Source organism: Gracilinanus agilis, chromosome 2, assembly GCF_016433145.1.
Source record: "Gracilinanus agilis isolate LMUSP501 chromosome 2, AgileGrace, whole genome shotgun sequence".
Classification (NCBI taxonomy): Eukaryota; Metazoa; Chordata; class Mammalia; order Didelphimorphia; family Didelphidae; genus Gracilinanus; species Gracilinanus agilis.
Window position 1 is genome coordinate 139,015,982 of NC_058131.1, and position 22,819 is coordinate 139,038,800.

Consider the following 22,819-nt stretch of genomic DNA (forward strand, 5'->3'; position numbering starts at 1 on the left):
CCTTGCAGTTCTGAAGGATAAGCGTTACCATGGTTATGCCATCGTCTAGGCAGGCAGATTCGCTGACATAGCTCAGGAGAAAGCCCACAGCTGGGATAGGACGAGGAAAATTCTGCAGCCCAATAGGTTAAAGAATCTCACAAGTTTCTCTAGACAGGCAGAGGGTGGTTCTGAGCTTCCTTTAAATGGCTTAGAAAGGAAAGCATCAGATCTGACTGGGAGAGAGATCTGGGTTCAATTTTCAACTCTGTTCTTTACCACTTGTATGACATGAAAGGTAGAAAAGTTTAGGGAGTAGGAAGGCTGCTGAGTCTGGAGATGGGAAGACTTGGGTTCAGTTTTCACCCTTTGGACACTTACTAGCTATTGGACCTGGGCAAGACACTTAACCTCTGCCTGCCTCAGTTTCCTCATCTGTAAAATGAAGATAATAACAATATCATCTTCAATATATAAAAATAATATCTTCAATAAAATAACACTAACAAAAGTTGTTGTGAGCCACATATGCAACAATGAGTGTAAAGAATTTTGCGAACCTTAAAATGCTATGTAAATATTAGCTATTAATAGTAGAAAGCAGATAATTAAAAAAAATTTGTCTACCCTTCATAAATGTAAGCCCCTTGGCTCAATTTGAAGTATATCTTGGGGTCCCAAAAGAGATAGTAGGTGTTGAGCCACTGTCAGCGATCTTTGAAAGGTCATAGACAATAGAAGAGGTGTTTTAGGACCAGGGAAATGAAAAGGTCATGATTTTCCAAAAAAAAGTAAGGGTGAAGAAAGGAGGTTTATTGCTTAAGTCATTTAACTTCTCTGGGCCTCAGTATTCATTGTAAAATGAGTGACTGGACAAGATGATCCCTAAGTTTCTTTCCAACTCTTTTATATATACATACATATATTTTAAATAAAAAAGTATGTTTTTGTGCCAATTCTTATACTTTTTATCCTGAAAGAAAATGAAAAAAACTGTACTTACAAATCAAGTAAATTCCCTGGTGTGAGAGAAAGTCTTAAAATTTTAAACTATAAAAGAAAAGGATTAAAAGATGCTCAAAACCTCCCAATGAATTCTCTAAAACCCAAGCTATGTTTTTAAGTCATTGTTCAGGCTTTCTGTGCTATGTACAAAGAGACTCCTTTATGTACAGGTTTCAGGCCTGTCCTTTTCCAAGCTAACCTAACTCTCTAAGCAGGTCCAGCCAAGAACAATGTGATTTCAGAGACCCAAGATGGCCTGATGCTCAAATAAACAAATACCCTCTCCATTGACAATTTCAGTTCAATTCACAGAATCACAAAGTTTGAGCTGGAAAACACCTCAGAGTTCATCAAGTCCAAGACTATCTTTTTTTTTTTTTTCAAATCCTTTAAACCCTTTCAAACCCTTAGAATTAATAGTGAGCATGGATTCTCAGGCAGAAGAGCAGTAAAGGCTAGTCAACTGGGATTAAGTGACTCACCCAGGGTCACACAGGTAGGAAGTGTCTGAGACCATATTTGAAGTCAGGATTCTCCTGTCTCCAGGTCTGGCTCTTTATCAACTGAGGCTTCTAGTTGCCACCCAAGACCACCATTTTGTAGAAGAGGGAATTAAAGCCTAGAAATTGGGGTGGCTCAATCAGAGTCATAGTTGATATGTAAGAAATCTGGAACTAATAAAACAGCTATCTCCAACTAGATCATGAAGTCCATGCCCAGGATTTTCTTCCCTACAATCCCTTTCACTGACTTGCAGAAATACCCCCAGACTTTCCAATGGGGTTTTGAGGCACATTTGATTTTTTTTGAGGCACTTTTTTTTGAGGCACATTTGATCCAATGACATTTGAGGCATATTTGATCAGTCAACTAACATTTATTAAGCACTTACTATGTGCCAGGAACTGTGCCACATGCTGAGGATACAAAAAGGTTGTTTGTTTTTTTAATCCCTAATCTCAAAAAAAAAAAGTTAAGTAAATAAATCCCTAATCTCAAGGAGTTCAAAGAAGGGGAGACAACATGCAAACATGGAAATAAAGTGTAAGCAAGGTAAAATGGAGGTAATGAACAGAGGAGAGGCACTTGAATTAAGGGAGCTTTTAGCAGGGACTTGAAGGAAAGCAGAGAAGTCAGAAGGCAGAGATGTTGGAGGAAAGGAAAGAGTTACAGGCATAGGGACAGCTGGTGGGGGAGGTCAGAGTTGGGAGATAGGGTACTGTATTTGAGGAGCAGCAAGGATATCAGTGTCACTGGATAAAAGAATACATGGCTGTAAGGAATGGGGTAAGGTGTGAAAAAACTAGAAAGTGGGGAAGGCACATGTTATGAAAAGCTTTAAAAGCCAACCAGATCACTTGATGATCTAAACACATCTGTTGACCTTCAATGGAAAGACCATTGGATTTATAATCCAAGGACCTGAATCTGATTGCTGATTTTCCATTTATTCCCTATATAATGACCTTGGGCAAGTCATAGTAGCCTCATCTGTAAAATGGTGAAATTGGACTAGATGGCTTCTAATGCCCACTCCAGATCTAAATCTCTGGTCCAGGAGTGTGGGGGTCTACCCTCTCACAAGCCAAGCCACATAGCCCTCCCTGCACTTTGGGGCCCTTCTCTTAAGTCTCCCACATGTTGATTTTGACAAACAAGAACTCTAGGATATGAGTAAAGGTATTACTCACTGTCAAAGTTGAATTTAAAGCATTGGATGTACCACCTGAAGCGAGTGTGGCATTCTATCATTATCCATACCTACCACAAGAACCTAGAGCATCATTTGAATATTGTTTTAGTGGGTTTGATTTCATCAAGTTTCAATTTGTTTTGATCTTTTCTATTGCAAAAATCAGAAACTGGTCTCAGTAGATCAGCCACCCCAACAGGCCCTCAAGCATAATATAAGCTTTGTTTGTTTGTTTTAAACTACAAGAAGCAGCGGCAGCATTTGTTTAGCATCTATTATGTGCCAGGCTCCGTGACAATTGATGAGTATACAAAGAAATGCAGAATTTGTTCGTGATCTTAAGGAATTGAAAATCAAATTTTAAACTTTTATTTTGTTTTCAATGAACAAACATTTATTTTCTCACTTCTTCTCCCCTCCAACAACTGAAAGAAACAAAGAAAATGAAGTCTTTATAATAACTAAGAAAAGTCAGACAAAGCAAATTCCCACAACCATCATACTCCAAAATGTATGTTTCATCCTGTATCTCTTATCAGGAGATGGATAGCATGCATCCTCACTGGTCCATAGGATTTATAGTTTGTCATTGTACTCTCAGAGTTTTTAAGTCTTTCAAAATTGTTCATCTTTGCAATATTGTTGTTATTTTATAAATTGTGTCATTATTTCATAATTTGTTGGGTGTTTTATAAATTATTTCATAAATTGTATTAGTTTTGTCCCCTTTACTCAGCATCAGTTCATTTAAGTCTTCTTGGGCTTCTCTGAAACTCTTCCATTCATCATTTTTTTACAGAACAATAGCATTCCATTCCATTTGTGTTTCATCATTTGTCCAGCCACTCCCCAGTGAATGACTACACCCTGTTAACAGTTCATTGCCACTATAAAAAGAGCTTATACAAATAATTTTGTACTTCATGCCATTCATTCATGCAGTCATTCAACTTTCACAAGATGAAGCAGATCTGATCCACCAGCAGAAGGCATAGGAGGTTTCTATTCAAGCCCCAATATCCACCATCCAATAAGATAGGAATCTGATGGTGGGAGAAGGGTCAGCATCTAAAAAATTCCTGCATTTCTTTTTGTCAACTGATAATCAATAGCACATGCCCCTACAGTTCACTGGCATTTTTTTTAAATCCTTAGCTTCCATCTTAGAATCAATACTGTATATTAGTTCCAAGGCAGAAAAGCAGTAAAGACTAGACAATGAAGGTTAAGGGACTTGCCCAGGGTCACACATAGAGAGTGCCTGAAGCCAGATTTGGCTCCAGGACCTCCTATCTCTAGACCTAGCTCTCTCTGGGCTGAACCACCATGCTGCTCCCTCTTTAGCATTTTAAATAGTGAGATATGGAGATAGACATCGTAGTAGCTTCTAGTTCTGATATCCTCCTAGTACCTTGTCACCAGAAATACCAGAGAGGATTTGGGAAAATTGTAGATAGAGACAGCAGTAGTTATTATATTGAACTCCCAGATCCTGGTTGTACCTTCCATCTATTTGGTAGTCTCTTAGGAAGCTTTAGGTAGAAAGAGATTATTTAAATCATCACAAAAACAGTGGAGAAGTTCTTTTTTTGAGGCATTCTTACAAATGCCCTTAGTATTTGTTAATCCTTCTCAGCCTTGTCAGTCATTTATGAGTTAATGTAAATGAGTTTGGACTCTTTTTATGGGGAGGGAGAGTGATAAATGAGGATACAAATAACTGATAGCGACTGGGGAAGAGGGGCAGAAAGTTCTAATGTGTCACAGTTTTGCCTAGGACTAGCCACACAAAAACCTGCATGATTTTGAGAACTCATAAATTCTGAGTTCTCACATGACTTCTCAAAATTAGGGCCAAACATTTCATCTCATCTTCCCATTCTGGTTTTCTCAGCTTGGTCTCCTTTCCCCAGAAATACTATGCTATCATGATTCTCACTTATTCTTGTTGTTCAGTCATTCTTCAGTCATGTCCTGCTCTTCACTGGACTCCAGTTTGGGGTTTTCTTGGCAGAAAACTGGAGTGGTTTTCCATTTTTCTCCTTCAGTTCACTTGCAGATAAGGAAACTGAGGCAAACAGGGTTAGTGATTTGCACCACTAGGAAGTGTATTGGGCTAAACTCTAGACCGGGCATTCAATTCACCGTGCCAACGGGCTTTCCCTCAATATGTTCTAAAGAGTAGCTAAAGTTAGTGCAAGCACTAACTACTGGTGTTTTATTTTTTGTTTGTTTTTTAATTTTTAAACCCTTAACTTCTGTGTATTAGTTCCTTGGTGGAAGAGTGGTAAGGGTAGGCAATGGGGGTCAAGTGACTTGCCCAAGGTCACACAGCTGGGAAGTGTCTGAGGCCAGTTTTGAACCTAGGACCTCCTGTCTCTAGGCCTGGCTCTCAATCCACTGAGCTACCCAGCTGCCCCCACTAGCTACTGGTTTTAATATATCTCATATTCAACAAGGCACAGAGATGTCTCTGTCCACAAAACTGCTGCTAAGATTGAGTAAAATGCAATTCAGCAAATGAAACAATGGTTTGGAGGTTAGGAAGACTTCTGTTCAAATCCCACTTGTGGCATTTACTAGCTATGTACTCAGAAGCATTTCACCCCATAGTCTTATTTTGCTCATCTATAAAATGGGCAGTGCCTAGTTCTTACGGTGGTTCAGAAGTTCAAAAGAGATAATGTCTATAAAGTGCTTAGAAAACATTAACAAAGCTATCTAACTACCAGTTACTCTCACATCTCTCCAGATAAGTCACTGTGCCTACTTGCTCAATTCAAAGTAAGAAAAATAACATCACTTACCACTCAGTTCCACCACAGAAAACTGTTATTTGGCTGATTGTGCAGTGTGGTGAAGATAATAATAATCATAATTTGGGATTAGGGGAACTGGATCTGGTCCAGTTTGGGGTCACTCATTAGCCACATGACCCAGAGGAAAATTATTTAACCTTTCTAGCCCCCAGTTTTAGTTATCCTAGAGAGTATCCATAGGAGGGCAGCCTGCATGATAAAGAGCCATTTGAGAGTCAGTTGAAGGCACTGAGATGTTTAACTAGAAGACTTGGAGAGACATGATAGCTATCTTCAAGCATGTAAAAGGATGTCACAGCAGGGAAAGGTTAAACTTTTCTTCTTGGCCCTAAGGAACAGAACAGAGAGCCATGGATAGGATTTGCAAAGGACTGAAATTCAATGAAAGGAAAAGCTTTCTGCCAAAGAAAGCTCTCTCAAAGGAGAATAGCTGCCACTGGAGATAGAAGTTCTTTTTCCTTAACCATCTTCAAGTAAAAAGAAAGTATGGCCACTTATTGGGAATGTTGTAGAAGGGATTTGTGTTTGGTTGTAGATGGAGCTTCTTTGGTTTTAATAGTCAAACCATAGATGTGCTATATGGCACAATGGATAGAATATCTGATCTAGGGTCAAGAAGACTCATCTTCCGGAGTTCAAATCCAGCCTAGTATGACTCTGGGCAAGGCATTTAACCCTGTTTGCCTCAGTTTCTTCATCTGTAAAATTAGCTGGAGAAAGAAATGGCAAATCATTCCTATATCTGCCAAGAAAACCCCAAATGGAGTCCTGAAGAGTCAGACACAACTGAAACAACTGAACAATGATTCACTTTCCTCATCAACACCACCCCCAAATTATCTGCAATTACTTTGTACTTACTTTTCTATGCATATATTTTAAACCCTCCATTAGGATGCCAGATCCCAGAGGACAGGAACTGCTTCGTTTTTGTCCTCATATCCCCTGCATCTAGCATAGGACCCAGATACAGTAGATGCTTAATAAATGTTTACCAAATTCAATAAAATTGAATATAGCAAATATTGATAATAATTCTACCTCATGAGGTTATTGTCAGGATCCCTTTAGCTCAAAGCTGTGTAGACACTGAAAAGAAGTAAAGACCTTCCCAATGTGGTAAAATTGCCATGAGATATCATATTCACCAGATGTCTGTAGTTTGGCTAAAACTCCCCAAATCTGTCAAGCCAAGAAAAATAGATGCCTTTCTTAGAGCCAGGCTGGGTTAGTTTCTTCATTTCCCTCTGATGACACAACTGGTCAATGCCAACCATACACTGTGCTGCACCTATAGCAACAGATTGGATGCCCATCCCTGACCTGAGGACTTAAATGACTTCAACGCCATGAGCTGAGCCAAGGCACACAGTTTAACAAAAGACCAGAATGACACAGGACCATCCCATCCTGTTTGGTGGAGCTCTGGTCATGAGTAATGCCAATGGGAAGCTTGCCAAATGGAACTGAGGCTCTGTAACATGATTCCCCTGACACTGAGCTTTGGACAAGCCTTTCTCTGAGAGTGGAAGTCAGCCCTCAGAAGGAAGATAGGAGGAAGGAGTGACAGTTCTCTCAGACCCTTTACTACCCAAACTCCTAATCTAATGCAAATGATAATCATAATTTAAAAAAAATTACAGCTCTTTCAAGTTTCCAAAGTGCTTTCATGATTGTTATCAATTTTGAGCTTCACAACATTCTTTTGCCATATTGTGACAAAAGCTAGGTGACATGGTGGATAGAGTACTGGGCTTGGAATCAAGAAGATTTGGGTTCAAATTCTGCCTAAAATACTTCTTAACTGTATTTTATTCTTAACTTCCCCTGGACCAGTTCTTTTGACCTTACGTTTCTTCATCTGTAAAAAAGAGGAGGTTAGATTCAATGACCTCTAAGATCTCTTCTATGATCTTTAGAGGTGGATAATGTAGTTATTGTTGTCTTTATTTTACGGATAAGAAAACTGAGGTCCAGAGAGATATGTATACACGATTCCATAGCTATTAGGTGACAGAAGCCAGACTTCCAGACTCAGTGTCTGGTTTGCTTTTCAATCCAGGAGGCACATCATGCCCAGGTACTTTGTCCATGTCCTACCAGGGGGCTGAGAAGTACAGATGAGTCAGCCATCAAGACCTGAGGACTTAAGGGAACAAAAGACAGAAACCAGATCCACTAAAGACAACCAGGCACATCATTTCTGTGTCTAACATGGTGAATCACTTGAAGGTTTAATTTGCTTTTGCATATTTATTTATAGTGGTTGCACAGGTCCCAACACACCCCATCATCCTGTCTGATTTCCTTGGCAGCCTGATGCAATCTCTGGGGCTGAGGGCCACTGAAGCAAATGCCAATTTTCTACATTCTTTGTACTGGACCTGCTCCACCTTGGCACATATCCATAAGCAAGGTTTGCGAGGGGTGCCATCTTCCAAGCTCACAGATTTTGGTACCTTTCAGGGTATATGAGGGTAAATACCCCATTGTTTAAGGCAAAAGAGAAAGGAGTCTGGTGTCACAAATACTAGTGACCAAATGTCACAAAATCCCAGATGTTCTAATGGTCTCAGGGAAGGAGAGAAGAAACAGGTAGGATGCCAAGGGGCAGGGAAGATGGCTCTGAATTAATGAAAAGTCTGAATTGAAGAGATATTTGGGAAGAAATGGTACCTTTATTGTATAGATCAGACCTATTCAAAATAGTGATAGGTATAGTTTACCTTTGATATCTCCTACTTCCACATCTTTTTTTCCTCTTGGAGTTTCACCATTTTCCTCCCAGGTACCTAGTGGTACCTCATCTTTCCTGGTCTTCTAACCTTTAAACTTCTCAGGAAAGGATCTGATAAGTTCATTCAAGGTCATACAGGATAATCAAAAGTTGTCAGAGTAGAACATTTTATATCATCAGCATAAGCTCAGACAAGCCTTTAGGTCAATCTGTTTCCAGACCACCACCCACTCTAAAGTATAAACTCATCCAGTAGAATGTAAACTCCTTGAAGGCAGAAATTGTCTTTTTTTTTTTTTTGGTCTTTATGCTCCTATCACTAGCACAAAGCCTTACCAATGGTAGGCTCTTCAAAATGCTTACTATTGATGAGAAATAAAATATAATATAATCTCTATCCCAAAGATTCTGTGGCTTTGGAGTTTCAAAAGCAGATCTCCTGCAAGATCTCTTGCCTTATATGTTTGGAATGATGTCAACTGTAGATCTAACCAGGATTCACTCAAAGTAAAGTCAAGAGACAATTTCCAATACAGAAATGCACATATTTCTTTTCTTTTGCATTGACTTGAACTGAGTGTTGGACTGTCTGTTCTTTGAAAGCCCAGACTAGACTGGGAGATAATAATATAGGCATAAAGCCTAAAATTTTACCCTCTCTTGGGGGGTTTTGCATTTCTACAGGGGATAAAGCCATGAAAGAATGAATCTATAAGGATGGGCATTCAGACATCAGCCAGCTAATGGGCCAATTGTTTTCAAAAGTGTGTTTTCAGGACCATCATGTAGGTAGTCACTTATTCTATACATGAGCTCAAGCGTGACTATTGTCTTTGAGCAAAATTGTACCATATTAAACACTAGTTTCATTCAGAGACTGTTTTGATGCTTTGAATTTACTCTGGCTTTTATTTTAACTCTAAAATATAGGCAGATCTGGTTCCAGTTAGGTCTGATATACTTTTTTTATGTGTGCGATTCATTAAAACAATGTTTGAGTTCACAATTCTGTAAATTTTGTGGTCCATTCAGGATTTGGGTTTATATTTAATGAGAGCCATACCTTTATAGGTCGATTAGGGGCTCATTCAATTTTTTACAAAAATTTTTGTTTCTACTTCACTTAATTCCTTCAACCAAATTTTTAGTCATCAGAAACCCCCATTAACATTTTTTAAACCATTTCCCTTCTAAAATATTATCTCATTTTTTCCTCACAACTCTGTAAGGTGAGTATTGTTATTGTCCTCTTTTTACAAATGATAAGACTGAGGCAGACAAATGAATTGTCTTGCCCAAAGTCACATAGCTCACAAATGCCTAAGGCTGGATTTGAACTCAAAATCTTCTTGTCTCCAGGCCTAGTGCTTTACCCATTATACCACAAAGTTGTCTTCAACAAGCATTCTTCAACTCTTCAAATGTGCCAGATATTCCTTTAAAAGACACATCCATGCACAATTTAGACAAAGTTATAAAACTAATGGATGCAGCAAGCACATATAATAGTACATATTATTCTCTACATCCACAGAAGGGAAATGTTTTCTATTTTCAGTTTTCTAAAACTAAAATTAGTCATTTTGAATAATCTGAGTTGGAATTTAAGTTATTTTCATTTACATTGTTATAGTTGTTGTATATATTATTCTCCTGGTTCCACTTACTTTATATCCATTTATACATTTCTCCATATTTTTCTGAATTCCTTATTTTTGCCATTTCTTATAATACAAAGATATTCCATTACATTCATTTGCCACAATTCAGTCAATGTATGTCCACATACCAACTTTGGTCATAAAGGAGAGAGCAGAAAGCACACTTACCTCCTTTTCTTTTTAACAGCAGTGGGGGATGATGGATAAGGAACATACCCTTAGAATTGGTTAATGTGTTGATTAGTTTTGCTCACTCCTTTCTTCTCTTTTTTTTTAAAGTTCTTTTTCACAAAGAAAGACTCTAGAGAAGAGGAAAGTATCTATTTGGAAATGAAGGTGATACAAAATTAAATTAAAATATGGTAATAAACAGATTTTTAAATGTTTACTTCTGTACTTTAACAACTTATCTATTGGGAAATGGCCCTCAGTTTTATATATTTGTATCAATTCTCTATATTCATGAATTTCACATTTTTATAAGTGATACTTGACTATTTCTCTTCTCATTCTGGGTATATTGGTTCTGGTCAAATCAAAGTTGTCTTGAATTTTATTCTGTGATGTCCTCTATCTCTCATTAAATTATGATTTTTTTCCGCCTCCAACTATAGTTGTAAAAAGTGTCTCCATATGTTCAATTCTAACTTTTAAATTTAGATTAAAAAAATATATATGCATATATATGCATATATATGAATATATCTATCTCTATCTATCTATCTATCTATCTATCTATCTATCTATCTATATATATATAACCTTACCTATTATTATTGTAGAATCAATACTGTGTGTTGGTTTGAAGGCAGAACAGTCAGGGCCATTCAGCAAGGAAGTGTCTGAAGCCAAAATTTAACCCAGGACTTCCAATCTCTAGATCTAGCTTTCTATCCACTGAGCTATCCAGCTGTTCCCATTGATTATACATTTGAATCACACTATGGCACATAGTGTCAGATGCTGCTCAAAAGCCATTTTCTTTCAAACCACTTTCCAGTTTTCTCATCAATTCTTTTCACAGAGACAATAATTTGTATTATTGAGTTTATTGAAGACTGGACAGCTATACTGCATTATTTTGCAATTCTTATCTAAACGTTATTATAGATCTACTTTTCTTCTTTTAAACCAGCACCACATGGTTTTGTGGTGATCAGTGTTTTTTAATATAGTTTGAAATCCAGTAATTCTCTTCTAGGGACTCATTCTAGGGGAACATGTGCTTCCTTAAGTTTCAGAGGAATGATGTGATGAAATGGTCTTTCTTTTTTTGTAACCACAGTGAAATATTGGTACTATACACTTAAGCTAGGGATTTGTACGGCTACCTCCCCAGGGTCAAGTGATCAGCATCTTAAAGTAAAAAAGTAGATGAAGATGACAGAACATAGGTAAGGACCCAGTTGAACTCTTCCAACACCACCACCCACAAAAAAAGCCCCCAACAACTTAAAAAAAAACAACTTTTACCTTCTCTCTTAGAATCAATACCAAGTATCAATTCTAAGGCAAAAGAGTAATAAGGGTTAGGCAATTGGAATTAAGTGCCTTGCCCAGGGTTACACAGCTAAGAAATGTCTGAGGCCATATTTGAACCCAGGTCCTCCCAACTCCAGGCCTGTCATTCTATCCTCTGTGCTTTCTAGCTGTCCCTAGTTAATCAATTTATCCCCCTACATACAATGTGCTCCTTGAGGACAGAAACTGTGTTGGCGGAGGAGGGGATCGGCTCTTCCATCCTTAGAATCTAACTTGGAATAGGATTTCATTTGGGTAGGGAGTTCCCTTGTGAAGAAATCCCTTCTACAAACAATAATAGCTAACATGTATATAATACTTTAAGGTTTACAAAACTTTTCAAACATGTTCTCATTTGATCTTCCTAACCACCTAGTGATGTAGGTACTATTCTTATTCCCAATTTATAAATGAGAAAACTAAAGCTTCCCCCAAAATAACTTTAAAATAATACCTCAAATAAAATTTTGGAAAGCCAACAAAAGAGCAGAAGGAGATATATTTCCTGCGTGAGACAACTTGGGAGTTCCTCAGGAGAGGTCTGTCACAGCAGGATGGGACTGGATCCCAGCAGGATCAGCATCAGAGAATTTGGAGATGCATAGGACAAATAGCCACAGCAGTTCTGGGAGGTCTCAGCCCAGAGACAATAAGAGCATCAGAGCAACAGAGACAATAAGAGCATTTCTTGGCACTGGGTAAAGCTGACAAAGACAGACAACTCCATTACTCATAAGGTGTTCTGGGTGGCAAATCCAGTGTACAGAGAAGTGCTTCAGTTTGATCACAATGGAGCAGGGGACCCTGGGCACATTTCTAGGACCAAGAGGAGTGCTAGCATTTGGGACTGCAAGGGAACAGCTTTTCTACCTGGTTAAAGACTGGAGCAAAGACAAGGAGAACAGTGACTGCAGCTCAGTCATCAAACATTAAACATCACTTTGGATGGACCAAAAACTAGCACACTCTTCCAACTAGCTTCCACAACAGTAGTATGAACAAGACTGAAGCTTGGCACAGCACCTCCCCACCCCTAAGTAAACAGAGCCCAATTTTAATATAAAGTTCAGGGTGAAGAAATAGGCTGGGGAAATGAGCAAATAGCAATAACAACAAAGATCTTGACCATAAACAGCTACTACAATGGCAGAGAAGACATTAGAAGAAGACAACAATGTGAAAACAGGTACAAGCAAAATTTTAAAGAAAAATGCCAAGAGCAGTGAGATGGTTCAGCAGATTGAAAGACAGTCCAAAAGACAGAAGGTCCTGGGCTCAAATGTGGCCTCAGATACTTCCTAACTGTGTAACACTGGGAAAATCACTTAACCTTAACTTTAGAGCCCTTATCACTCTTCTGTCTTGGAACCAAAACATAGTAGTGATTCTAAGATGTAAGAAAAAGGTTTTTTAAAAATGCTAACTGGACCCAAGGTCAGTATGAATTCCTAGATGAGTTAAAGAAAGAAATGAGAGATAGAAGAAAAATTAGGAAAAGAAATGAGAGTGATGCAAGAAAATTATGAAAAAGAGAATTAATAGCTTGGTAAAAGGGGCACCAAAAGTGCTGAAGAAAATAATACCTAAAAAAATCAGAATTGGTCAAATGGTAAAAGAAAAACAAAAATTCACTGAAGAAAAGAACTGTTTTTTGGAGGAATTCCATGTGAACTGGAATGAGCTCCAGGAATTGATGCAGAGTGAAAGGAGCATAACCAAGAAAACATTGTACACAGAGACTGATACACTGTGGTACAATCAAATGTTAATAGACTTTTCTACTAGTAGCAATGCAATGACCAAGGACAATCCAGAGGAATTTAGGAGAAAGAATGCTATCCACATCCAGAGAAAGAACTGTGGTACCAGAAATACATTAGAAAAATATATGATTAATCATACAGTGCAATAGGGATGTGATAAGAGTTTTGATGTTAAAGGATCACTCTATTGCAAATATGAATAACATGGAAATGGGCTTTGAACAATGAAATATGTATAACCCAGTGGAACTGCTTGTTGGCTTTGGGAGGGGGAAGGAGAGAGTGGGGGTGGGTGGAGGAGATTCAGGAATCATGTAACCATGGAAAAATATTCTAAATAAAAAAATAAAAGAACTGTTTTAAGAAAAGAATTGGCCAATGGAAAAAAAAGAGATTAAAAAACTCACTGAAGAAAATAATTTCTTAAAAATTTAGAATTAGGCAAGTGGAAGTTAATGGCCCCATGAAATTTCAAGAAACAATAGAACAAAGTCAAAAGAATGAAAAAATAGAAGAAAACATGGAATATCTCATTGGAAAAGCAACTGACATGGATAATAGATGGAGGAGAGACAGTTTAAGAATTAATTTATTAGGGAGTAGCTAGATGGCTCAGTGGATTGAGAGCCAGACCCAGAAACAGGAGGTCCTGGTTTCAAATCCAGCCTCAGACAATTCCTAGCTGTGTGACCCTGGGCAAGTCACTTGACCCCCATTGCCTAGCCCTTTATCCTCTTCTGCCTTAGAACCAATTGGTTCTAAGATGGAAGGTAAGGGTTTAAAAAAAAAGAATTACTGGATTACCTGAAAATCATAAACAAAACAAGAGCCCAGACATCATATTTTAAGAAACTATAAAGGAAAAGTTCACTGATACCTTAGATCCAAAAGGTAAGCTAGAAATTAAAAGAATCTACTAAAATAGATATCAAAATGAAAACTCCTGAGATTATTATAGCCAAAATCAAGAGCTCTCAAGTCGAGGAGAAAATATTGTAAGTAACCAGAAATAGACAATTTAAATATCATTAATCCACAATCAGGATCTCACAGGATTTAATAGCTTCAACCTACATAAATCAACAGCATTTCTATATACCACCAACAAACTCATGCAAGAATAGTTAGAGATAACCCATTTAAAATAACCATAAACAGAATAAAATTCCTAGGAGTATATCTGTCAAAACAAACCCAGGAACTACACAATTATAAAACATTTTTATACAAATAAATTCAGATTAAAATAATTGGAGAAATAGTATTTTCATGGGTGGACAAAGCCAATTACTAAATTTTTTATTGAACTAGAAATAATAATAAAATTCTTTTGGAAAAACAAAAGATTAAGAATATCAAAGGAATTAATGAAAAAAATGGAAAATGGAAAGGAAGGAAGTCTAGTAGTATCAAATCTAATGATCAAAACTATCTGGTACTGGTAAAGAAATAGAAAAAGTAGACCAATAAAATAGCTTTCAGAATAAAAAATCACTATTTGGTAAAAAATGTTGAGAAAACTGGAAAGCAATCTGGCAGAAAACTGGCATAGACCAATATCTTATACAATTTTAAGATAAAAATGGATACACGAGAGGCATAAAAAGAAATCATGAGTAAATTAGAAGAACACAATATATTATGTATCAGATTTATGGCTGGGAGAAGAATTTATGAATAAACAAGAGATTAAAACATTATGAGATGTAAAATGGATAATTCTGAATACATTACACGAGAAAGTGGTTTGTTTTTTGAACAAATAAAAAGGATATAACCAAGATTAGAAAGGGAGCAGTAAATTGGGGAAAGGAGGGGGAGAATTTTATAGAAATTTTCTTGGTCTCATATCTAAAATACAAAGAAAATGTTGTCAATTTTATAAGAATATGAGCCATTCCCCAACTGATAAATTGTCAAAAGATATGAAAGTGATTTTTGGGTGAAGAAATCAAGACTATCTATCACTATATGAAAAAAATGCTTTAAATCATTATTGATTAGAGAAATGCAAATTGAAAGAACCCTGAGTTATCATGTTACACCTATCAGGTTGATTAAAATGATAAGAGGATAAAATGACAAATGTTGGAGGGGATGTGGAAAAATGGGGTCACTGATTCACTGTTGGTGGAATTGTGAAATGATCCAATTATTTTGGAGAACAATCTGGAATTATGCCCAAAGAATTATAACAGTGCATATACCTTTTGACCCAGTGATACCACTATTAGGTTTATTTCCTAACATGATCAGGGAAAAAGAAAAGGAACATATATATTCTAAAATATGTATAGCAGCTCTCTCTGTGGTGGAAAAGAACTGGAAATTAAGGAAATACCCATCAATTGGCAAATGGCTAAAAATGTTGTGATATATGATTGTGATGGAACACTACTGCATCATAAGAAATGATGTGCAAGTTAATTTTAGAAAAACATGGAAAGACTTAGATGAAATGATGAAGAGTAAAACAAATAGAACCAAAAGAATATATACAGCAATAGAAATATTATTTGAAGAATGACTTGTGTATGTCCACCTACAGAGAAAGAACTGATAAATAGAAACAAGTAAGGCATAGTTTTATATATATATATATCTTTTTGTCAAATGATACCTTTTCTAGTGCATGGAAGAAAGAAAGGGATGGAAGAAGTTACCTGGGAATTTTAATGTAACAAAAATTAAAAATTTTTAAATTAAAATTAAAAGATTTAGCAGCTTCCACAGTAAAGGACTGAAAGGCTTAGAATATGATATTCCAGAAATCAAAGGAACTAGGATTACAACCAAAAATCATCTTCTCAGTAAAATTGAGTGCTTTGGGGCAGCTGGGTAGCTCAGTGGATTGAGAGCCAGGCCTAGAGACAGGAGGTCCTAGGTTCAAATCCGGCCTCAGACACTTCCCAGCTGTGTGACCCTGGGCAAATCACTTGACCCCCATTGCCTACCCTTACCAATCTTCCACCTATAAGTCAATACACAGAAGTTAAGGGTTTAAAATTTAAAAAACAAACAAACAAACAAAAAACAAACAACTGAGTGCTTTGTAAGAGAAAAAAAATGGCTACTTAATGAAATAGAGGACTTCAAAGCATTTCTGATGAAAAGTCCAGAGTTGAATAGAAAATAAGACATTCAAATATAAGACTCAAGAAGCATTAAAAGGTAAACATGAAACAGTGATCATAAGGTATTCAATATAGGAAAAGTGTTTACTTTTGTATTTGGCAAAATGATATATGCAACTCCTAAAAACTTTATCATGGTTAGAGCAGGTAGAAGGTGTCTATATAGACAGGACATGAAAGTTAAGTCAATTATGTTGGGATGGTCTCAAAAAAATGTAGGAATTATAAAGAGGGATGTACTGAGAGGAGAAGGAAGAGTGAAGTCGAATGGAAATATTTTTCTCACATAAAAGAGACATGCAAAGAAGAGTTTTTATAAAGGAAGGAGAAATAGGAGGGTGAGCAATTCTTTAACCTTACTTTCACTGGAATTGGTTCAGAGGGAATAATATAAATATACATTTAGTTGAGTATAGACTTACTGAATATAGAAATAGGAGAAGGAAATAAAAGAAAAGGGGAAGGGGGATGGTGAAAGAGGGGATGAATGAAGGGAGTCAGGAGTCAGGAGTAAAACAAACCTTTTAGAAGGGATAGGAAGAAAAGAAAGAGAAGGATAAATAGAATGAAATAACACAGAGGGAAATGTACAATTAGTGATCATAATTATAAATATGAATGGGATGAGTTTGCATATAAAATGGAAGCAGTTAGCAGAACAGATTAGAAACCAGAATCCAACAATATGTTATTTACAAGAAATACATGTTAAACAGAAAAGACATGCAGAGTTAAAATAAAGGCCAGGCATTCCTTATAAAAATATTAGAAAACATTGGAATAAATAGAATCTTGCTCAAAATTATAAATGGCATCTATCTAAAATGATCAGCCAGCATTATCTATAATGGGGATAAACTAAAACCCTTCCCAATAGGATCAGGAACAAAGCAAGAATGCCCATTATCACCACTCTTATTTAACATTGTACTAGAAATGCTTGCTAGAGTGATATAAGGAGAAAACGAGATTGAAGGAATTAGAATAGGCAATAAAGAAATCAAGTTATCGCTCTTTGCAAATGATAAAAGGTTTACCTAGAGAATCAACTAAAAAACTTATAGAAATAATTAATAACTTCAGCAGTTGCAGGATACAAAATAAACCCACATAAATCATTAGCATTTTCTATTTACTACCAACAAAACTAAATAGCAAGAAGTAGGAAAGAAAATTCCATTCAAAATAATTCTGGATTATATAAAATAAAATATTTATAAAAATAAAATAGGGTAAACCTACCAAAACAAACCTAGCAACTATATGAACACAATTACAAAATATTTTTCACACAAAGTCAAACCTAAACAACTGGAAAAACATTAATTACTACTCATGGATAGTCTGAGCCAATATAGTGAAAATGACAAAGCATTTTCCAATTGAAAAATGGTTATGGATATGAAGAGGCAGTTCTCAGAGGAAAAATTAAAACCATTCATAATTATATTTTAAAATGCTCCAAATCACTTATTTTTAATTTTTTTTAAATTTAGAATATTTTTCCATGGTTATATGGTTCATGATTTCCCTCACTGCTCTTCCCTCCCCCCTCCCAGAGCTGACAAGCAATTCTACGGGGTTATACATGTATCATTGTTCAAAACCCATTTCCATGTTATTCTTATTTGCAGTAGAGTGATCTTTTAACATCAAAACCCTAATCATATCCATATCGAACTACACGATCAATCATCTGTTTTTCTTCTGTGTTTCTGCTCCCACAGTTCTTTCTCTGGGTGTGGATAGCATTTTTTCTCATAAATTCCTCTGGATTGCTGCTAGTAGAAAAGTCTATTACATTTGATTGTGCCATAATGTACCAGTCTCTGTGTACAATTTTCTCCTGGTTCTGCTCCTTTCACTTTGCATCAATTCCTAGAGGTCTTTCCAGTTCACATGGAATTCCTCCAGTTCATATTCCTTTCAGCACAATAATATTCCATCACCATCAGATACCACAATTTGTTCAGCCATTCCCCAATTGAAGGGCACCCCCTCATTTTCCAATTTTTTGCCACCACACAGAGTGTGGCTAAAAATATTTTTGTACAAGTCTTTTTCCTTATCATCTCTTTGCACATAGTTCCAAATTACCTTCCAGAATATTTGGGCCAATTCAGAACTCTACCAGCAGTGTATCAAATCACTTATTGATTAGAGAAATGCAAATAAAAACAATTCTGAGATGCTACCTCACACCTATCAGATTGAGTAATATGACCAAAAAGAAAATTATGAATATTGGAGAGGATGTGAGAAAACTAAGACACTAATATACTGCTGGTAAACTGGGAATGGATAAAACCATTATGGAGAACAATATAGAATCAGACTCAAAGGGCCACAAATTTATGCATAACCATTGACCCAGCAACACTACTACTAGGTCTGTATCCCAAAAAGATAAGATATAAGGAAAAATGATCTATTTGTCCAAAAATAAACAAGTTGTGGTACATGATTCTGATGGGGTACTATTTTGGTGTTAAAAATGATGAGAGGTGGTTTCAGAAAACCATGGTAAGACCTATATGAACTGATACAAAGTAAAATGAGAAGAATTGGGAAATCATTGTGAAAATATCAGCAATATTGCAGTGATGATCAACTGTGAAAGACTTGGCTGCTCTGATCAATGCAATGATCCAAAGCAATTCTAAAGGATTCATGATTTTAAAATGCCATCTACCTCCTGGAAGAGAACCGATGAACTCTGATTTCAAATTGGAATATAATTCTCTCACTTTATTTTACATTTTTTGAGACATAGCTAATATAGATATAGGTTTCTCATGATTTCACATGTTTAATTGATATCATGTTGTTTGCCTTCTCAGCAGGTGGAGGAAGTGTAGGAGGGAAAGAGAGAATTTAAAAATAAAAATTTAAAAAGAAAATAATGTTAAAAATAAAGATTTTTTTTAAATTTCAATATCTTATTTTCCTAATTACATGTAATAACAATCTTCAACATACATTTTCTGAAATTATAAGATCAAAATTGTCTCCCCCCCTCTTCCCCTTCCTGAGATGGTAAGCAATTTGACCTGGGTTATACATGCATAATCAGGCAAAATATATTTCCATAAATAAATAATTTTTCAAAAAGAACACATGTAAAACCAGGAATATGCTGAAGCTAGCTCACATGACTTGCAAGAACTGATTATTAAATTTCAGTGTGAACATTTACACTTCAGAAATCATCCAATACAATATATTAGGGCTTGGTTTATTGGTTTGTTTATGATCTAAACTTAGAAAGCAATGTGTAAAGCATTGACAACACTGATTAAATTATTTATTTATTTGTTTGTTTGTTTTAAACCTTTAACTTCTGTGCATTGGCTCACAGGTGGAAGAGTAGTAAGGGTGGGCAATGGGGGTCAAGTGACTTGCTCAGGTTCACACAGCTGGGAAGTGTCTGAAGTCAGATTTGAACCTAGGACCTCCCATCTCTAGGCCTGACTCTCAATCCACTGAGCTACCCAGCTGCCCCTTCACTGATTAAGTTTAAAAAAAAAAGGGAAAGGAAATGAAACTGGCAGCTGGAAAGAAGGTTCATTATGTCTGGTACTTTCCAGTTTCTCCATAAATGGATGAAAAGCTTAGATGCCCAGTTAAGAAGCACTGTTAAAATGAAAATGGGGACTTACTGGGATATGTAACTGGACAGCTGTTTTCAAGCCAGGAAATCAAGGAAGACTTGATTTTAGGATTGAGAGGAGGCAGTCATTGGGATCCAAGTTTAGATCAATGGCTGTTAGTTAGAGTAAGAGGAACTAGATGTAAGGACAACACCAGACTGATAGAAAGTTTAGAAGCAACATTATGTGATAGAAAAAGCAATGGATTTCCAGTTAGAAGACTTGGGATCTAGTCTCATTTTATACTTAAGGAAAATGAGACCTTGGGCAAGCTACTGAATCTCATTTTCCTTAAAAATAAAATGAGCAAAAAAACAAAACAAAACAAAAAACAAAGCTGTCTTTATAATTTTTGAGGGTCTTTCTCTCAACTCCCAACTCCCACATGTAGCAAGGCTACATGTCTCCTAAAGGGTTCTAGGAGTGTCTCCAAGGTGTTGAAGGTGTCTTTCTAATGTTATTGACTTGAGCAATAACATTAGAACATAACACTGTGTTTTCCCCAAAATCATTTGTATGTGATAGTGCCTCCACATCATTTAACCAATTAACATCAATTAACTTTGTTTTTTCTTTTTTGTTGAGAAGACATACCAAAAAGTTCTGGTGTCCTGCCAGGTGTTGCTGAGGCAGGTATTGATCGAGGGTGGGGGGTAATTATGTTCTCATGATCTGTCACTTCCAGAGGCAGACATACCATGCTTTGCCATGTGGGTCTGGCATCCTGTGAGGATGGAGCTCTCATTGGCTAGGCCAGTAGCACAATAAAAATCATAATGACAATACCTATGATACTCCACAGAATGGCTGTGATGAGCAAATGAGACAATACATATAAAGCACTTTATAGAATGTGAACATTTGTCAATGAGCATCATTAAGCACCTACTATGTGTCAGGGGATGGAAGTACAAAGAAAGGTAAAAATAGTTCTCCTCTCAAGGAACTCATGGTTAAGTGGATTGACTAAGATTGAGGTTAGATAGGAAAGGGGGCCAGACATTTAGAAATTTATGTTTTAATTCAACCATTTCAATTGTGTTCAACTCTTCATGATTGCATTTGGGTTTGTTTGTTTTTTAAACCTTTACCTTCCATCTTGGAATCAAAACTAAGTATTGGTTCCAAGGGAGAAGAGCAGTAAGGGCTGGGCAATGGGTGTGAAGTGGCTTGTCCAGGGTCACATAGCTAGGAAATGTCTGTGGCTAGATTTGAACCCAAGTTCTTTCATCTCCAGGCTTGGCTCTCTATCCACTGAGTCAGCTAGCTGCTCTTTGGTGTTTTGTTGTTGCTGTTTTTGTTGTTGTTGTTGTTGTTGTTGTTGTTGTTGTTGTTGTTGTTGTTGTTGTTGTTTTTAGAGATATTGGAATGGTTTGCCATTTCCTTCTCCAGCTTTTTTACAGATGAGGAAACAGAAGCACAGTTAGTGACTGAGGTCAGATTTGAACTCATGAGGGTGTTTTCCTGACTCCAAGCCTGGCTCTCTATCCACTAAGCCACTGCGCTAACAGCTACATATTCCTAGATTGTGGATATTTTAGGATGAACTCTCCATACTTCATAAACTCACCAAATCTTTACTCTTCTGTGAGAGAGTTAAGTGGCACAATGGATAGAGTATTAAATCTACACTCAGGAAGGTCTTTCGTCAAATCCTGATTCAGATACTTACTTGCTACATGACTCTGGGCAAGACCCTTAAGCTCTGTCTGCTTTAGGTTTCCTCATCTGTAAAATGGGAATGATAATAGCACCTAACTCACAAAGTTCTTGAAGCTTAAATAAGATAATATTTGTAAAGTGCTCCACAAATCTTAATAGAGTGATATATTAGAAAATATTATTCTCTTTATTTTATTTTACTTTAACTTTCCCTCTTAAGTACAATATATACATATATCTTTTTGTCAAATAATGCCTTCTCTAATGAGGGGAAGAGACAGAAAGAGAGAGCTAACTGTGTATTTCAATGCAATAAATAAATAAAAGGAGGAAAAATTAAACTTTGTCTCAGGTGAGCTAAGGTGAGTTCAAGATTTGTCCCCACTATGGGCATTGGATGAACTAGAGTGTCTTAGAGAGCAAAAAAAAGGATAGGTAGCAACTGCAGACAGAGAGAGGCTGTCCCCTAAAGGTTCTGGATACGGGCCAACAATAATGAGATGTGGGTGGTAGAGTCTGGATTATAGCTGTCCCTTTTCCAGTTCTCCTTTCTATTTAGGATATTTCTTCTCCCTCCTTTAATTTCTGGTTCCCTTTTTGCCTTTTCTTTATTATTTAATCAAATAAATTATTTTATTAATAAATATGGTTTTAATAAATAATAACTATAAATAAAATAAATATAATTTAATAACAAATAAATTTTTATTTGTTATAGGCAGCTATAATAATGGTTATAGGCAAATAATAACACCTAACTACCATGGGTTATTATAAGGATAAAATGAGAGTCTGGCACTTTGAAAACCTCAAAGTATTATATTTATTATCATCTTAATAATAGCCTCAACAAATACAAACAAAAGAAGGAATGAACTCCCAGTAAAGTCATGTAATCCAAACTATTTACATTTTTTTAAATATAAACTTTCACAAAATACTATAATAATGACTATTTACTCTCCGTCCCACTTCTGATCTCCTTTATGTCTATGGGCTTATGTAATTTGATGGCCATTATTTTTATGTAGCCATAATAAGTGAATGTTATTCCAATTCTGATTTCTTTGCTTTATATCACTTAATATAGCGATCTCCAAGGTTCCTTGAATTTCTCATATTTTTTATTTTTAGTGCTTCAAAAGCATTCCCTTAGATCAGCAATTCTTAACCTTGCTGTGTCAAAGACTGTTTT